The 18,454-nt window shown below is 53.6% G+C and overlaps 1 protein-coding gene across 13 annotated transcripts in view; it reads right to left on the reverse strand.

Annotated features, from left to right (window-relative positions):
• The window catches only part of Atp2b2 (ATPase plasma membrane Ca2+ transporting 2), a 313,447-nt gene that overhangs the window by 142,293 nt on the left and 152,700 nt on the right, over positions 1–18,454 (reverse strand). For 5 of the 13 annotated variants that reach the window (XM_063285477.1, XM_063285474.1, XM_063285472.1 and 2 more), the window contains exon 1: positions 13,615–13,771. The gene's annotated coding sequence lies outside the window, so the exon portion shown is untranslated. 13 annotated transcript variants of the gene reach the window in all.

The following is an 18,454-nucleotide window of genomic DNA, read 5'->3' on the forward strand; positions in this document are numbered from 1 at the left end:
ACTTTTGGCAATGGCTCTTGGGAGTCTCTGATGACAAACTAGAAGCCCTTCTCAGTACAGAATGCATAGTTCCTCCATTCTGTTCCCCTGCTCTCAGGCCAGGCCTTTTAAACCAACAGCAGGACTACAGGAGAGGCCTATGTGGTCCCAAGGCCCAACTGGTCCATCTCTCTTCTCCTAGTCGAGGGACCTGCCAGCACTTGGCCTCTGGCTAGCCATCTGTATGGAGGATCTCCAGCTCCCTCTTGCCTATTCACTCACATGGGGACCATAAGATCCACCCTAAAAGGTTGAAATGGAATCTGGTGACATCATCTGCAGCTGGGAATGGGCCTGTGGGTTTCTCCAAACCTGGGTTGGTAGTAGGGTGGGATTCCCAACAAGCCCCAGTTTCTTTTAGTGAAATGTGCAGCACATGCAGAACAGGGCTGGGGCACAGCAGCCAATATTGCGCACAGGCTGCAGCCCACAGGGGTACAGCTGCCCAGGCCCCTCACATTCATCAGGGGCTGTGGGGGCCGTGGCACATCACCTTGTCCTTTCTGTGACTTTTTCCTTATTAAGGGGCCTCTATTTTTTTCTGTCGGTATTTTAAAAACACTGCATGTTTGCTTTAGGGTGAGGGGACAGTCTTTGCACCTATGCTTTCTGCCGTTCAGCTTTCTTCTTTGACCTTTGAGCTGTACTCTGATGTTGCCTCCTGCTCCTGTCTGTGCTTTTAGCTGACTTTTGGCATGAGCTCAGACTCCCTGCGGTAACTCTGGGCATCACAGAGAACTGGTTATGGTAGAAATGGTGACATGTTCCATGACGGCACAGTGGTAAGCGCTGAGCCTGGGCATCATGGCTCTATGTGTCCTTGCTCCCAATCTGGTCACTGAGTACAGGGTGAGCCCACACACTGGTCAGTGCATAATAGCACGGGGCTTCAGCCTCCTCTGTTCACCTCTACAGTTTCTGGTTCAAAGGCCACCAAGCTCCAGGATGGATAATACAACACACAGCAGTGGCTGGCAGCGTGAGGGCAGGGAGATGGTCCAGTCTGCAAAGAGGTTGCAGCACAATGCGAGGATCTGGGTCCATCCCCACCTCACAAAGACAGGCTCAGTGGGACATGCTTATAGCCTCGGTGCTGGGAAAGTAAAGACAGGCAGATCCCGAGGCTTAGTGACCAGCCAGTCCAGCCCGAGGGATCCTGTCTCCCAAAAGCAATGCAGTTAACTCCTGAGATTGACCTCATACATATATACATGCCCCCCTTGAGCACACATGTGTGCATGCACACACAGTAACATGATCACATGCTTATGCACACCCATACCTCCATGATAAAATAGAACAACAATAATAAAAGAAACGAAAGCCCATAGCGCCTGTGTCTGCCAGGACGTGAAAGGACAAGAAGACAGGGATGCAGCCTGTGGCCAACTCACCACTTGGAGGCTGGATTTTAAGAGAAGCCATGGTGCTATATCCCACTGAGAGGGAAGGGCTTCTCTTAGACATAGGGAGCTGGAGAGTGCCATCAACCCCCCAACTCTTCGCAAGCTTTCTCTCTAGAATTCAGATGGCTGTGGTTTTAAAAAAGGAAAGTAGGATTTCCAGATGGTTCTGCAGGCTCCTTGGCGGCCACCTCATGGGTTGGGGACTGTGACTGACAGCTTTGGGATGTCCTCTGCAGGGGGAGAAGGCAGGGGATGGGGGAGGCAGGTAGGTGTCTGTGTGGGTGTCATCAGCAGAAATGTCACTTAATGAAGGCTTGGTCCCCACACCCACCATTAAGGGCTCCTTTGAGTCCAAAAGTCCACTGTGGTGCTATAGACAGTGGGACAAAACATATACTGTCCAAAGAATAGGCTGCAGAAAGCTCTTCTTCCCTGGGGACATCTGCCCTGGCCTCAGTCATAACAGAATCCTCATACGTAGACCTCATGCGCTTGTCTGATGAACGCTTGTCTCTGCAGTACCTCCCAGGTCCCTCCCCCCTCCAATGATACTGCAGTCTCCATTCCCTCTGCCCTTCCTTCCCCTTCTCTCCCTTTCAGGGGTTCCACTCAGGCTGCAAGTGGCTTCCACTGTCACTTCCTGTCTTGGATTGTGCACTAGACTGTGACACTGAGGAAATTTGCTCCTTTCACAGCCACACAGGAGTCATCAGGCAGAACTTAAGCTTGGCAGAGACTACAGCCCAGAACAGTTCTTGGAGGACATTTTCTGGGATGGTCCAGAATTTTCCAAGAGAAGAGACATCAGTGTCCTGGGGCCATTTGGTGCCAACCCTGCTGCTCATTCAACAGCGTTCTGGTGAATTCTCATTCATTTATTCATTTGATAAATGCTCACATAGACCTCTCCTCTCAAACACGAGGGTGAATATGACACCTTCCTTTCCCCCAAATACTTGCTTATGAGATGACAAGGGAATAAATACAGAAACAATTGCCCATTGTGCCGAGTGCTAGTGACAGGCACAGTAGCATAGAATACCAGCAGGGCTGGGGACATGACACAGACCAAGGATTGTCTCTGCAGTACCTCCCAGGTCCCTAAACTAAGCGGTGTCTCTTGCTAAGCTTAGTTTCACGAGAACAAACCTCTCATATACATAGAAGGGAAATCCGTGTTCTCCATGGGGAAGCAGAACATGCAGAGGGTGGGAGGCAGGGGAAAGTCAACTGAGTCTGAGGAAAAGAAAGTGTGGCAGTAAGAGAGAAGGGTGGTGTGTGCTGGGGTAAGGACCAAACCCAGGAGAGGCAAGCTAGGCTGTGAGGAGGAGGAGTTTGGGTTTGAGCCTGTGCATCATGGGAAGGTGGCAGGGTATGCGGCAGAGGAATGACACCCTGGTTTTTGTTGCTGACAGGGTATCTGGATGATGAGGAGAAGAGAGAATAGGGGACCAACCCTAAAGGAAGATTGTCCCTTCTTAGTATATGTGACATTCACCAGTGTTCTCTAAACAAGAACAGAAAGCAACAGAAAGAGTATGGAGACTGGATACTAGTTCTAGAGGCTCTGGACTGACCCCTGGGAGGCTGACTGAGGAAGGTGGTACTCAGCAAGGGGTTGGAGACGGGTGAGGGGTTTCTAGTGAGGGGCACAATGACAGCAAAGGCTGGGGGCAGAGGAAAGGTTGGTGTGAATGGGCACTGTCCTCCACTCCCACTCTGACAGCTGAACTCTTGACCGACTGAGCAGCTGGTAGATGGGGTGTGAAGGTGAGGTGTGGAAAAGGGAGCTGAGAAGGTGGGCAGGGGCTGGGGCATCACAAATGAATGTATACGAGAATGAATTCTGGTCTCTCCCAGTCTGCTTGGTAGAGGGGGGTTACTGAAGATTGAGCAATGTGATAGGCCAGATGGACGCTGAGAGATGCTTGTCCTAAAGGCATGGGGGTTATCAGGGAGGCTGGGGGAAGATTCAGGGGGCACTTAGGAAGATTAAGCACAGTAACAGCTATGACACAGTGGAGGATACTCTCTGTGAGGCACTGTTCTCGGCTGTTTCTTATATGAGGAAATCAGTACTTTTATTTACCCTACTTCCTTTCCAAAAGTGAGGATGTTGAGGCACAGAGAGACACAACAAGTATTGGAGAATCCAGCCCAGACCCTCGGGCTCAGAGGATGCTCTAACCCTTGTCCTATGGTGGCTCCTCCATCTGTACCGGCAGAGAAAGCCCTCTCTGACAGTGCCCGGCTGCACTCTGAAGCCTCATAAACAGCACAGTGCTGTCCACCGGGCACAGTAGCTGACCAGCACCCATCTATGTTCTACTTCCTTTCTGCCATATGGTGGGGGCAGGTCCCCACGGGGGTAATCTATGAAGCAAGGACACATGCTGGGAGATGTGGTAACAGTCTAGCAGCTGTAAGGCATGGGCTGGGCTGGGCACAGCCATCTCTTCACCCTCAGACACTCCCCCACAGTAGTCACAGTCTTGGAACAGTCACCCACGCAGGAGACACTTGTCTGTGTTCATGCTAGGATTCCCTCTGCAGTGGCTGGCTGGTGCTTGCTTACACAATAAAACACCCATCCCCAAAGCTGGACTCTGAAGGTGAGGAACGGACAAAGGTCAGGGCTCCCTTTGGTTCTTGGGTGTACTTGGCCTCGAGGACAGCCCCCACCTTGCCTGTGTCCTGGAGAAGGAGCTATCCTCTTCCTGTCTCTCTGGACCTGAGCTCTGAGTTCAGTGATGAGTACCATGGACAGCGCCCCGCCTTCCTAGTCTCTGCACTGGGCCTGAATTCCTCTGCTTCTGTTTTTGGGAGGAGGAGAACTGGGGTTTGGTCTAAGAGATGCCTGGGTCCCCAACTCTAGATGTCCCCCTTCTGCCTGACCATGCCTGATTATGGGGCCCAGTCCCTGAGGCCTTTCTTGGAAGGCATTCTCATGATGGTTACAGTATGGGGGTTCCTGTGAGGCTTCAGAGAATACAGGGAGATGACCATGCCTGCAGTCCCCTTCAGAGAACGGGGATGTCCCAGGGACCAGGGTGCCAGTTTTAACTCAGTTTAGAATCCCCCTCCTCAGAAGCTATCAGAGACCCAGGCCACTCAGGGAACAAAGAAAGGCCCAGAAACAGCTACGGACCTCAGTGCCCAGTCACAGTCCACAGCGTTCCTGGTGCCAGGGCACAGGCATGGTCTAGACTGTGGAGTGTACACCAACTTAGTTCATTGTACAGAGAAGCCTTGGAGGACTGGAAAATCATCCAGGCTAAGTAGAGTCCCATGGGTCCCATGAGGGCTCAGGGCCAGTGTCCCATTTGGACACCTGCTGTCATTGACCACCTAGGTCAGCAAGTCCCTAGGAAGGGCGTTGGCACACCCAAGTGCTCAGACAATTCTTGTATCTAGCTCTTTACTCCCTTCCTTTCCCAAGATGCTCCAAGCTCAGAAGCCAGGGCTGGGGCGGCTGAGAAGGGACTCATTTCCATCTGAAGTGAGTCACTGAAGTTGATAAATTTAGAAGTGGCCTAAAGAGCTCTTAATATCCTGCCTTCAGACACTTGCGAGGAGACTGTGACACGGCAGCCTGGGCTCCAGCTACTCTTGGAGAATGGACAGAGCGGGGTCCCAGTGGGTCCCTTCCCAAGCCTGGGCTTCTCTACTGCAGCCCTTGACCCACAGGAGTCCTAGTTGCCTTCCCTATGCACACAGATGCCTGAAATGGGACAAGGCAGCCACTACAGTGGGTGCCCACACCACATCTTGTTACTCAGAGGGCAGCCACAGCCCACAGCTGTTCTCATCCAGGGCACCAAGGGCCACTGCACTTGCCACAGGTCAGGGGACATCCTGGGGTGCAGGCTATGCTCCAGAGACACCCAAGGATGAGGATGAGGATGAGCCTCAAGGTGGAGGCACCTCTGCAGTAAGAGCTTCTGCCCTGCCCCACCTTCTCCTTTTGGCCCTTCTCTCCTGAGTGATAGTTCCAGCCAATCCCGTGAAAGGGACACAGTGATGGACATGCTCTCCCTCCACAGATACCAGCTTCTACCTGCCGCTTTCCATGACCTTGACTCTGAGGGACTTTGAACTTGAGAATTTTGAAGTCATCTGGGCCTGAGTCTTTGTTCCAAAATTGAGAAACTAATATCTGATAAGGACTTGTCCAGCATCGCCCAGAGCATCTGTTAATGCCAGGCCACTCCTGCCCAGGTCTGCGCAGCAACCCTCCCTCACCCTTGGTGGCTCATCTCTGCCCAGCAGTTAGATGGGCTATGCCAGGACTTCTGATCTCTCCACTCTGTCACTCTGCAGCAGCTGCTGGCAGCCTCCACGAGGCCAGAAGCCAGCTGGGGAAGGGCAGGGTGGTCAGCAGCCTCTGCTGCTTCCTTCGGTGTGGTGGACAGGCAGGGAAATCCTGACTTAGGAGAGCCCCCCTTAACCAGTGGAATCTGGACCAATACCTCCCTCCCCACTCATACCAAACTCTTTCCTCTGCGAGATTCACAGAACCCCAAACTCACATCACAAAGAGTCCCACCCACACTGGCCAGTGCCTGGACAGGGAGAGTCCGCTACACAATCCTGGATAACCAACATCCTAGGCCTTAGGGATTCCTGACGGGCATTACTTTTTTAAACAGTGTTTATTTTTGCTATTATTTATGGGATTAGAAGAAACTCACTGGATGCTCATGGTGGCACAGTTGCTGGCACTTCTGTTAAGTGCTTCACTTTTATTTCATTAACCCCCCCCCCCCTTTTTTTTTGAGTTGGAGACTTATCCCTACTTCAAAGGCAGGGGGGTTGAGGCACAGAAAAGTTAAGGAATTTGCAGCAGATCACACAGCAGAGAACCAGAGGGGCAGGCACTGGAATCCCAGAGTGCATGATTTCTGGTTCTCCCTGGACTGGGGTGTTTATTGCTTTGAGCTGGCATTTATTAAGCACCAAGTGTATGCATGCACTCTAACAGAAGCTCTGAGGGGTGAGTACTCTCCAGCTTTAGCGGGAGACAGAGGCTCCTGGGGGTGTGGAAGATAGAGATTCCTTTGTCCCCTGGGGGTGTCACCTGGCCACCCCTAGCTAAGCCTTTCATCTTGTTCCCTGGATTTTGTTCACTCTATGTTATACTGTACTAAGATGCATGGGTGTTTAAGAAAGCTAAAGTGGTTGAGTGACCCACACCCCAGATGTGTCGAAATGTCGGAGTGGCATCTTAGAGACCACCCATCTCTATGGACATGCCTTGGCACAGTGGACACTCACTGCCCAGGTCGAAGCTGTGAGAACTCAGATATAGAAATGGAGGCTGCACAGCTGATATGGCCAAGTCCAGATTTGACCCCAAGCATCCTGGACCAACCTTCTGTCTCTAACCACTGTGCAACCTACCAGGCTTTGAAGATTGCAACCTGCACAATGAAAGCTTGAGAAGACCCAGGAAGGCTGATGCCTCCAGATTACCAGCAGATCCCTCAGTCCTGTACAACTTGGCAGCTCAGCTCACCAGATTGCCCTTGAGCCCTGGTCCAATGGGGCAGGTGTCCTTGAGAGCCAGGTAGGGCCACCAGATAGCCCCTAGAGTGGCCCTAACAGGAGGTCAAGTCCTCCTGTAAACCCTACCTTCTAAGGTGGCCCAGGGGACACCTACTTCCCCCTTCAGAGATTTGTGCTGCTTAGACCCAGAATGGGGTCATTCACTTGTGGCTCCTTCCACAGGATCTGTCACACCATTAAAAGACTGAGCTGCAGGATCTTTCTAAACCTCGGACTTCCCTCCTTAGGCTAGGGTTGCCCTTCTGCAGTCACCTTCAGCATACCCAGGCAAGAGCAGGACCCTATTTAGACACATTCTGCAAAGATATCTGAAGTCAATCCCACTTTCAGAGATCAGAATGCTGAGCTCAGAGAAGCCAAGTTCCTGGCCCAAGGTCACACAGCAGTCAATACTGGGCTGGGGTTTCTATTCAAGGCTCTCTGGTGCCATGGAAACTCAGCAGAGTGCTTCCCATGCAGAATCATACCACACACTCACACAACAAGGGAGGGAATATGAAGCCTTGAAAACTTGCAGGGCAGCAGGAACCCCTGAAAATCCACAATCCCCAGATGCTCTGGTCTTCCCACAGCACCACCATATTTGCATATAATTTACAAGCATTCTCTCAGAGATTTTTTGTTGTTGTTGTTGTTGTTGTTGTGGTTGAGACAGGGTCCCATGTATCCCAGGCTATGGAGCCAATGATAACCTTAAACTCCCAATCCTCTTGCTCCCCACCTCCTCAATTCTGGGATAACAGGTGTGTGTCACCGTGTTCCATTTTTATCCTCCCATATCTCCAGTTGACTGATGATATCCAGCCCCACACAGACAAGTCTTATATACGCTATTATTTGGGGTAAGGATACAGAAAACTGCCTGGGATGTTCTGTAAAGACGCAAAACTTCCCTTGACTATTTTGTGAGCGTGCATGTGACATGTGGGGTGTGCGGGCATGTGTGTGTCACGTGTGTGCAGGTGAGTGTGCACATGTGCACGTGCCTATGAAAGCTGGGTGTCAACATTGGGAGTTTCCCCACGATTATCTTTTACTTTGTTCTTTGAGTCAGGGTTTCTCACTGAACCTGGAGTCACTAACCTGCTGTTAGACTGGCCATGTGCAAGTCCCAAACGTTTGCTTGTCTCTGCTTTCCTGGTGCTAAGGGGATAGCTGCAAGCAACTGTGTTCAGTTCCACAGGGAGGCTGGGGAAGCAGCCACGTCCGGCTTCACGGGGAGGCTGGGGATATGAACTCAGGTCCTTATGCTTGCACGGCAAGCATTAGACAAAGTCGCCTCCCAAACCCACTGAGTGTATCTTAGGCTGCTGCTGTGAATCCAGAGATGCGGAAACCCACGTTCCCAGAGGGCCAACGGCAACAACAAGGAAACTGCGACGGACTCCCTTTGGCATCCCAGCAATGCATTAAGGCCCCACCTGGACTGTGTCAGGGTGAGCCCTTGACTTGAGTCCCCTTGCCCCCCACTGCCACCCCCACCACCAGGACGATGAGCACTAGTGTCGTGCTCACTCCAAAGAAGTGCAGATGGAGGGTAAACTACTAGTGTCACTACACGCAGCTGAATAGCAGAGCCAATTCCTGAAGATGCGACTTGCAAGAAGCAATCCCCTCCCACGGAGCAAATGGAAGAAACATTTACCAAACACTGAGGACACAGCACAGCTACTCACGAGGGGACCAATCAGTGTGTTAGTACGTAACTATGATCCCAAGGATGAGGACATGGGGGCAGGTGGGGTTTCTTAGGAAGGGACTGTGGCTCTCAACCCACTGTCACATGCTCGTGTCCCATAGCTAAGGCAGGTCCCTCCTCCCTCTGTGAGCAGCAACCGTCTCTGGGGCCCAGGAGCCATTGTCCTTTGGAGTCTTGGCTATGGCTCCCAGCAAAGCTCTGGAAATATGGAGAAATGTGTGTTCAAATCTGCGTTCTCTTACTTGCTGTGTAACTTGGAGGCCATCTTAACCTCTCTGCACCTTGCTTTCTTTAGCTGAAAGTGGGTGCAAATGATGGAGAAGCCAGTTTTTAGTAGCTGTGAATATTGTCCAGGTCTAGGACCCTCAGGGGTCTCTACATAATGTTTGTTATCGTTCTTGGCCCCAAACCCAGGGCAAGCATGTTTATAGAGACACTGGACATAGAGCAGAAAGGGCCTGAAGACAGAGGCAGGGACCAGCCCCATGCTCCAAGCCAAGGAACACTAGGGACTAGAACTACTGCCAGTAGCTAGCAGATAAGTGGGGACAGATTCTCCCAGGCCCCCTCCAGAGGCACCTAGTGGGCAAACCCCACATCAGACTTCTGCCCTCTAGGCCAGGAGTAAAACTTTTCTGTTGTTTAAGTCATGCAGCTTGTAGGAATTTGTGATGGCACCCGAGAAAGAGCTACAGCCGTGACACAGACTGTGGGCTCCACCATCAATCTTGCACACCACTTGACATATCTCGGCCTTGCACCCTGATGGCCTCTCATAAGGGATCAGCTCGAGATCACCAGACACCAGCCTAAAGGCAGGTACTCACAAAGCCCGTTGTCATGCAGTGGCTTGGGGATCCCAGCTCATCTGACTTGCAGACCAAAGGTTACTTCTTCATCTGTCCTGCCCGTGCCCTGACATCTTGCCTTCTCACTCCCACCACCATGGTCCTTGGCCATGTCTGCAGCTCTCTAGCCCTGCAGAGGGTCCCAGCTAATGTGTGATATCCTTAAGGCCTTACAACTCTGCAAGCCTCCATCTCAGGGCTCCATATTGGGCACTGAGGGTGGCCTTAACACTCCTGCCAGGGCAGATGCTCAGCTTGCTGCACACACATTCATTTTTACTGCGATCAGACAGCAGTCCTGGGCAGTGCACAGGTTTGTGCAACTCCTATTGACACAACACTGCTAGCCCGGTGAACTCCCGAGCAGTGGCGTCTGCTGTGGTAGGTCCTCCCACCCAGGAGGTCCTCCCAGACACACGCTATGATTCCGCTGTCCTCCATTCTCATGGTGCCTTGGCAGGACCACACACCCACCCAACTCCTGTGTCCCTTAAGTCTCTTTCCCGTTAGCCTGTAAAGTGGGCCCTGTTATTCTTCTGCTGTCAGTTGGGGGCCTGCCCTCCTTCCTGCAACCTGGCAGCAGCTTGCTGACTGCCCTGCCAGCTATCATTTCTCTGCGAGCGAGTGAGCGAGCGTCATAGCAGACTCTTAGCTGTTCCTGCCCAGGAGCCTTTCTCCCTAACTACTTCCTCATCTGAGGCTCCCGCTGGGAAGAAGAAATGGACCTCTGCAGGTTCAAGGTTCTGGTTTGGAAGAAGAGCAGGGTGGACCAGGTACCTAGAGTCTAGGCTGAGGGACACTTGCCTCCCATGCTGACCTCAGTGCTCTAGGTAAAGGTGATCACCCCCGTGGCATGTGTGTATGTGACACTCATATGGGTACTGGTAATGCTGGGAGCTGAGGACAATAGGGGGTGCCTTCTTCTATATATTTGGGCTCCCAACTTTGACCCTATATATCCTATAGGTTGGCAACACAGTAGTTGAAATTTTTCTCTACAGTTCGCTTTAACCCCTTTGATTATAGAGAGACAAGATTTAAGACAGGAGGGACCATTTTCCCGAGACCTCTCCAACTTGACATCCAGGTGCACCTAGCCCTCTCCCAGTTCCCTTGAGCTCCTATGGTACAGGGGAAAGGGTGAGACTGTGAAGCATCTGGAACAGCAGCCTAGATCTCCTGAAGCATTAAGAAAGGGGCCAGACATGGGACTCCCCAACACCCCCTACCCTGTGACTGCTGGCCATCAAGACAAGAGACCCTTCAAGTCCCTCCCTTCCCTTCCCCTCTCTCTTCCTCTGACCTTGGACTTGGCCCTTATTCTGCCTGTGGATCCCGATGCTGTTTCTTTGCACACAGCCTGTGACAGCGTCCCAGCTCTCAAAGAGATGCAGGGTAAGGTGGGACAGGAAACCTGACCACAGGTGAGGAGGCTCGGAGGCAGAGAGCTGCAGTGTGCACCCAAGGTCACACAGGTGGCCAGCAGTGGAGTTTGGGGTTCTCTCTCTTTCATTCTGGAGGCAACACACTGGGACACTCAGGGTCCACATTGGCCACTGTTGCTTCTTTTGTGAGATCTGAAAGAGCCCCGCAGGGCCTCCCAATGCTCTTGACACAGAGCCCAGAGACAGAAAGCCACCCCTGTTGGGGACAGCATACCTATCACCTCTCAGGTTTCTGTCTTGGGTCTGACCCCATACCAGAGGGGCTAGATGGCTCACAAGGAGGTGCCTGCAGTTCCAGCTGCATGACCTTGGGTGATGGCTCACCTGAGACCTAGGGACACTATGATAATTGCACAAAAGTAGTGTGCACAGGGCAAAGAGCTCTGCAGATGCTAGTGGGTGTGACATTTACTCACATTCCCACTAAGGCTGGGTGACGGGCTCCCACCAAGTGGGGGGGGCAGGCTGTGGAGGGGTGGATGTCTCAGGCTTTGCACACTAAATCACAGGTAGCTTTTCTGTCCTCAACTGGACAGAACTTGGAGGCTACTGAAGGAATTCTGGCTCTCAGATGTCACATGTCAGTGGGCTGGTTTCCTGGTTCCAGAAAGGGCTGGTGGGCTTTCTGGGCTGCTGGTGGTCTGACCAATGGGCAGCCACTGCACCTACCCCCTCCTCTGTCTCCTTTCCTACTTCAGGCAGCTTTCTCTGCAGACCATCAATCACCACAGATGGCCCTGATCAGTCCAATCACAGCTCTCCTGGAACATGGGCTGACCCGCCCCTCAGGCGGTCAGGAAGCGGAGGTGGCCACTCAGGATCCAGTGTCCTTCTGGCCTCGCCTCGCAGTCAGTTCCCCAGGGGCTCTTCCCAGAGCTCACAGGGCCACCTTTGCTTCTTGAAGCTGAGAGGGCAACAAAGTGGTCTGCAGAGTTACAGCCGCTATGCCCACTGCTGTCCTACATGTGTCTCTGGCATTCACCTGTGGGCACATTCCAGGGCACTGTGTTGACAGGCATTTGGATGCCGTGCACCTGTCACCTGCACTCCTGGGGGAGCCCTCACATGGGTATATAGCACACTATGATAGCTGCTGCGGGTCCCTGTGTGTGTGTGTGAAGGCTGCATGCATGTGGGGGCAGGCTATACTCACTGGGGTGTGCATACTGCATTTAGAACAGGGTCTTAAGAAGCCAGGGATGTGCCTTGTGTGTACAGGAGCCAGAGTGCATTTGTTGGTACAGGCATTATGTGTTTACATGTATGACCTGAACACGTATGATGCACTCCTTGTGGGTTCTGTATTGACCCGTGTGTACGCTGGAGTGAATCTATGCACAGGCATGCACCCTTGCAAACGGACTAGGTTGGGAAGGTGGATAAATGGAAGGCCATTAGTATCCTCTCCTAGTCCTCCTATTCTGCGGACACCCCAGACCGCAGCCCCTCCTTGCCACTGCTCCTTCAAGGAAGTTACCAGGCGGAAGCCCCAAGCTCAAAGGCCTGCGCTCCAAGCCCCCTCCTACTGCACACGTCAAAAGAGAATTTCTCCGGATGGCAACCGCCGCTCTGGGAAATGCCCCAAACGTCAGCTCTGCCTCCTCCTAGCGATGTGGAGAGCCATGCCCGGTGGAGGGGAGCCCCTTCTACACTGCTAAGGCACAGCTTCGCAATGAGACCCTCTACTCTGAGCTCTGCTGGTGACTGGCCTACTCATTTACCCTTCTGAAGGTCGAGCCAGGCTCAACCTTTGAGGGGACCTCCCTTGATGGGGGTCGGCCAGCTGCAGGGTCCCCTCCCCACTTAGTATGCGGAGCAGAGGTCAGCTCCTTGGCTAAAAGGGGGTGGCTGGCAGCACCTGACGATTAAAGGAGAGAGGTTTGATCCTGCAGGGAGGAGCCCCAGGTGTCTCAGTACTCAGAGGGGCCACCTAGGCTAGCAGGCTGATGAGGAGCTGGGCTTCCGGGCTTAAAGTGCCAACTCCACCATCCATCTAGCATGACTGCTGCAAAATGGCCTGGCCACCCACTCCTGCCCCTGCCTGCCATGGAGGGGACTTGGGACACATCCCTGCCACCACCTGCCTGGCTCTCCTCATCCAGTAGATCCCTGTATACAGCAGCCCACCGTCAAAGAGACCCTTCATAGGGGCCTCCCCTTGCCTCTTTCCTGGGACACCTTCCAGTACTCTATGTCTCCCAGGGACCAGGCTCAAGGGGAGACTGGTGTTCCTGCTGACCGGCTGCCACCACTAGCCCTTGCATAACATCCTGGGGGCATGTGCAGTCTGGAGGCCACCAGCATCCACCTGAGACCCTGCATCCCCTCTTGCGGGGCTCTTTGGTCCCGTCCCCAGCCCCCACCCCAGCCCCTCACCCTGGAGTGTCCCTCAGCCCGGGCTCCCAAGCATTCCAGGCTGCCTCCAGATAAACAAGCCAAGCTCCTACCACCCCCCTCCTCCCGCCGCCACCATCAGCACTGGGGGAAAAAAAACGGCAAATGCAATCAAATCAAATCAAAATAGGTGAGGGAGGAAGGGGAGAGCGGGACCGGGCGCTTTTTATTTTTTATTTTCTCATGCTTGGATGAGGGGAGAGATGCCGGTTACTTACTTGGCTAAGGCAATCGCCAGCGATCGGTTCGGGTTCCAGGCGGGCAGCCCGTAATCGCGGTGCGGCAGCTGGCGCCGCGCTGAGCCCAGCCCGCGCGCCCGGTCCCTGCGCAGACTGTACCATCGCGCCTGAGGCTGGGGGGGCGCGGCCGCCGGGGGAGGGGCGCGAGCGCGGACGGAACCACCCTGCGCCTGGGAGCGCGGCTGTGGGCATCGCTCCCACGGGACGCATCCGCGGCCGCCCGCAGAGCCCTAGGGAGAGGCTCGTTCCCCTCGCACAGGAGGCCGTGTCAAGGGCACACGAAGGGAAGGGTCAGAGCCCAGCCCCGGACGAGCAAGGGGGCGGTGAGAGCAAAGGAAGAGGCATTGCTTTTACGTGCCTTCCCAAAGTCACTTCCTACTTTGTTAGATAGGGTCGGGGTTCCAGGCTTCCTGGATGTAGACAGGACGGCACTATACCTGGGAACAAGACTGCACAAGGGAGGACACCTAATGCCTGTGGTGACAGGATCTTTGAAGCTGACTCCCCAGCCAGCTGCCGGATGTTACTATCTATACTCTTCTGCAACCCGACAAAGCTGCCTGGGTGTGCCCACCTGCCCCAGGGTGGGGATGGGCTTAGTCAGGAGAAACCTCGATGAGGCCATCTCTCTACCGGAGTATTGGCACATTCCCAGTATCTGCCAGGGTATCTGTAATGAGTTGGGGGCGACCACTCTGGAGGCTAACCTCGTCTGTGGACTCCAGAGTGATTCCATTTTGGAGTCCGAGGGAAAGGACACCCCCACCCAGCTGCTCACTTCCTCTTCCCTCACCTCACAGGGCAGACCTGTGGACTCGTTAATCCCAGACAGGTGGGCCGGATTAGCCGGGTGAGGGGGTCTCACTGAATGAGGTGTGTCCTCACTTCCTCCACTGGCTGAGGTGCCCCTGTAACCATGCCTCCCCACACCTCAGGAGTGGGCATCCTGCTTGGAAGTGTGCATAGCCTATAGAAGGACCTTCAAGGCCAGCGTGTTGGAACACTTGTCAGCCTGAGTGGGTGCAGGAGGGGCAAGGCAAGGTGAGAGAAGAGCTCCTAGAACCAGTTCCAGACAAAAGCTGTCTCCTTTCCCACCCCCTACCTCTGCCCACCTAGGAGCCACCCGCCTTTCTGAGAGTCCTGTTGCTGCTCCATCTCCGCCTGGCACGGAATATCAATTTGTCTCGTTAAGCTGAAAGTCTGCACTGCACCAAAATCAGAACCCGCCACGCAGAGGGGCCAAGGAGGGAGAGAGCCAGAGCAGAGCCCAAGGCAGGGAGGGCCCTTAAGCAGGGCCACACCACCATCACCAACACTATTCTTCTTCCTCTAGACTGCTCAGAGGGTCCCATCTACCCCAGCCAAGCAGAGGTGTTCTCTCTCTCTCTCTCTCTCTCTCTCTCTCTCTCTCTCTCTCTCTCTCTCTCTCTCCTCTCTCTCTCTCCTCTCTCTCTCTCTCTCTCCTCTCTCTCTCTCTCTCTCTCTCTTTTTCTCTCGTGTGTGTGTGTGTGTGTGTGTGTGTGTGTGTGTGTGTGTGTGTGTATACAGGGATGGGATGCCAAGACACCACGCATGTCCAGGTCTGGTAACACCTTCCTAGGACTCCCATTGAGCAGCCCTGGGCCCCATGAGAGTGAGTCTTGCCTCATGTCAATAGACCAGGGCTGGGCACCCTCAAAACAGCCTCATTTCTGCTACCTCTTGAAGCTGTAAGATGGGAATACCACCCCTCCTGGGGGTATTCTGGTCACACCTTGGTAAGACTTCCAAGTCAACATGGTCCCTATGTATCCCTTCCCCAACACCAAGGTCCAAGCTGGGAGGCTATAGGTCACCCTGCCCCCACCAGGCTAGAGAAGCCATTAAGGTCCAATGGCTCAGTGAGGCAGGCCCAGAGGGCATCAGGTAAGAGAACTCTGCAGCCCTCTGTGAGTATAGGAGTCTGCCACTGTGCCTCCCTGCCTCTGGGGCAAGTCATTTTCCCTAGCGAAAAGAGAACCCTGGCAGGGGTAGGGGGGACTGGCTAGGAGCCACCGATTTCCACAGTTATATCCTTTCCTATGTTAAAGAACGACCAGCAGACCAGGAAACCACAGCTCCTCGTACCCTAGGGGCTACTGTGAACCCTTAGAGGAGAAAACTGGGTGTGGCTGTCAGGGGGATAAGCTACACAGTCACCTGGATAGAATGCCCCTGTGACTGAGGTTGTGTGTCCCAAGCCCAGACTGCCTACAGGTAGGGGGATGACCCACGGGGCCTCCAGTACTTGTCTACCTCGAAGGACTGATCCTGGACTGCCCAGTGACCTCCATGGAGATATACTGGCTTCATTCACAGACACCAAGACTTCCAACTCTGAATCAGTCACAGATTTTGCTTCTTGGAGTCCAAGACCAGCATCTAACAGAAATGGACTCAAATAGCCATCTCCTTGGCAAGCCAGGCTCGGTGTCCATCCATCTCTGAGTCTACATCCCAGTGGCTTCTAGGCCCATGGGTTTCTGCTCATCCTGCAAAGCCACACTCGGCTGCTTCTTTGTCAGACAATCTTACTTCATCCCACAGACTCGGCTCATGCCTCTGTCTCATCTCTGACCATATCGTGCTGGTTGTGATGGTCTACAGGTCTGTGCCTCTCACTGGGCTGTGTCTGTATCAGATGGGTCCCTCAGGCCCCATATGCTAGGTGCCAGCATGTTATAGATGCAATAAAGGCCTGGATGAATCACTGCTGTGTGATTTTGGCACCAAGCACCAGACCCAGCAAGACCCTTGGGAACTGAACCTCTTAGAGTACAATGGTGCAGGCTGAGGCTCTAAGAGAAAAGCTACAAATGCTTCTTTTCCTAACCATGTCCTTGAGGGTAGGAGGTAGCCACAGATACCCATCTGCTCCTGCCCTGGACCTTCGGCCACCTCTCCTGGCTATGGCTACTTTTAGGTCACTGTGTTGCCCTGGGGCCGGGGTCTGGGCAAGCTGGGGCATTGAGCAATCAGATAAACAAGGCACCTACCTGTGTTGCAACCCTGGGAGGTTGGACATGACTTGAGGGCCGCCCACAGGGAATAGGGCACATGGATAGGTAACCAGCTGAGAGTGTCACCAACAGTTTTTCATCTAGTCTGAGTTGGCTCATGGTGGACTAACCAGGTCTGAGGGTCAGGGACAGGGCAGAAGTGAGAAGTAGGAAGGTTAGGAGAGCAGCGGATGACTCCAGGGTTTGCTTAGTTATGTTGGGAATCTAGGACCAGAGCAAGGGGTGAATGGGGGAGAGCCACTTTGCCAAGATCAGTCTGCTGGAGTCACAAGCCAATGGACTCTTCCCTAGGTCACTGGCTTTCCATGAAGAGATAGGAGGTACCCTTGAGGCCCCTGGGCAGGGATCTCAGGGCCACTCTGGTAACATGGCCACTGTCACCAAGAACATCTGTATCCTAGGAGAGAAGTTCCTTCCCAAGGCCTCTTCTGTGCCTGTCTCTGACCTCTACAACTACATGTGGGCCCATTTTACAGAAGAGACAATGGAGTCCTGGGCATCTGGGGACCCAGTAAGAAGTAGAGACAGAAAGTAGACCCAAAGCCAGAACCTACACGTGTCCCACTGGGGTCCCAAGCCTTGCCCTCTGATCCTACTAGAAGCTTCTTAAGTCTGAGGCAACAGCCAGGGAGTCTGCAGTTGATACCCCTGAGTGGATCAGAATGTATATCCAAGAGTTCATGAGGCCTGGTTCTTCCAAGATCTCCTCAGCTATACCACAGCCTATACCTACCCTCCTGTCACCACTTTCTCCAAAGCCCTGCAAGCGCTGGAGCTGGATCATGTCCTCCAGACCCGAGTCCCAAAACTAGCTCACTTTGCCTTCCAGGTGATCTTGAGCAAGCAACTCAACATCTCTGGGTCTCAGATGGCTCAACTCCACAGTAGGGAATAATGCTAGCTACTGGGTAGTGGTGTCAGTCAAGGGAGAACGGCAGTTAACAGACTGAACACAGAACTTGGAGGTCCCTGAGAAACACCCATGGAAATATGAGATGTGGGGTCTCTTGCATCCCCTTTCCCTGGTAGAACACATTCTTAGATTCTTCCATAGGGGAGAAGTTGGTAATCCCACCCAGGCCCCCAGTTCCTGGCTTTTGCTTTTAGATCCCTCCATGGGAGGGTGTGAATCTGGCTACTGGTGATCTCCAGTGACTGCCATGGACAGTCATTGACAACCTATTCACCAGTGCCTTAGGTGCAACACCTAGACACTGTGAAACCCTGGGAGGTGGGTCCTTGCCATAGCCCTATTTTACAGATAAGAAAACCAAGGCAGAGTGAGCTGGAGTAATGAGTCAAAGCCACAGAGACTGGGGACACTGGGACCCAAAAAGCACAGCCCAGGTGAACCCAGCCTGGGGAGCTCACCAAGGTGCCTTTGACTTGCCTGACTTTTGGGGGCGGGCAGAGCTGAGACCTTACTGGGCTTTGAGCTCACAAAGCAATGGAGCCAAGGAGGCCACACAGGAGGGACTACTGTAGAGCTGGGATGGAGGCCCCCCATGGATGAAGCATCTCAGGCCAGGCTGGCCCCACCTTGTCACTGCGCACAGCCACTTCCCAGCCATTCCCTTGACCTATGACCTTGATGTTCTTGGTCTCTGCCTGGTCTAGTCTCCTGTCTACCCACCCACCCCCTGCACCCCTGCACCCCTGCACCCCTGTTCTAACTCCCCTTACTCTCTGGCTCCACACCCAGCCTCTTTGCTCCCCAAACACATCCTTCCCACCCCCTGCCTGGACAACTCCTACTCATCCCTCAGGAGTCCTCTCCAACG

This window comes from Rattus norvegicus, chromosome 4 (assembly GCF_036323735.1).
Source record: "Rattus norvegicus strain BN/NHsdMcwi chromosome 4, GRCr8, whole genome shotgun sequence".
NCBI lineage: Eukaryota > Metazoa > Chordata > Mammalia > Rodentia > Muridae > Rattus > Rattus norvegicus.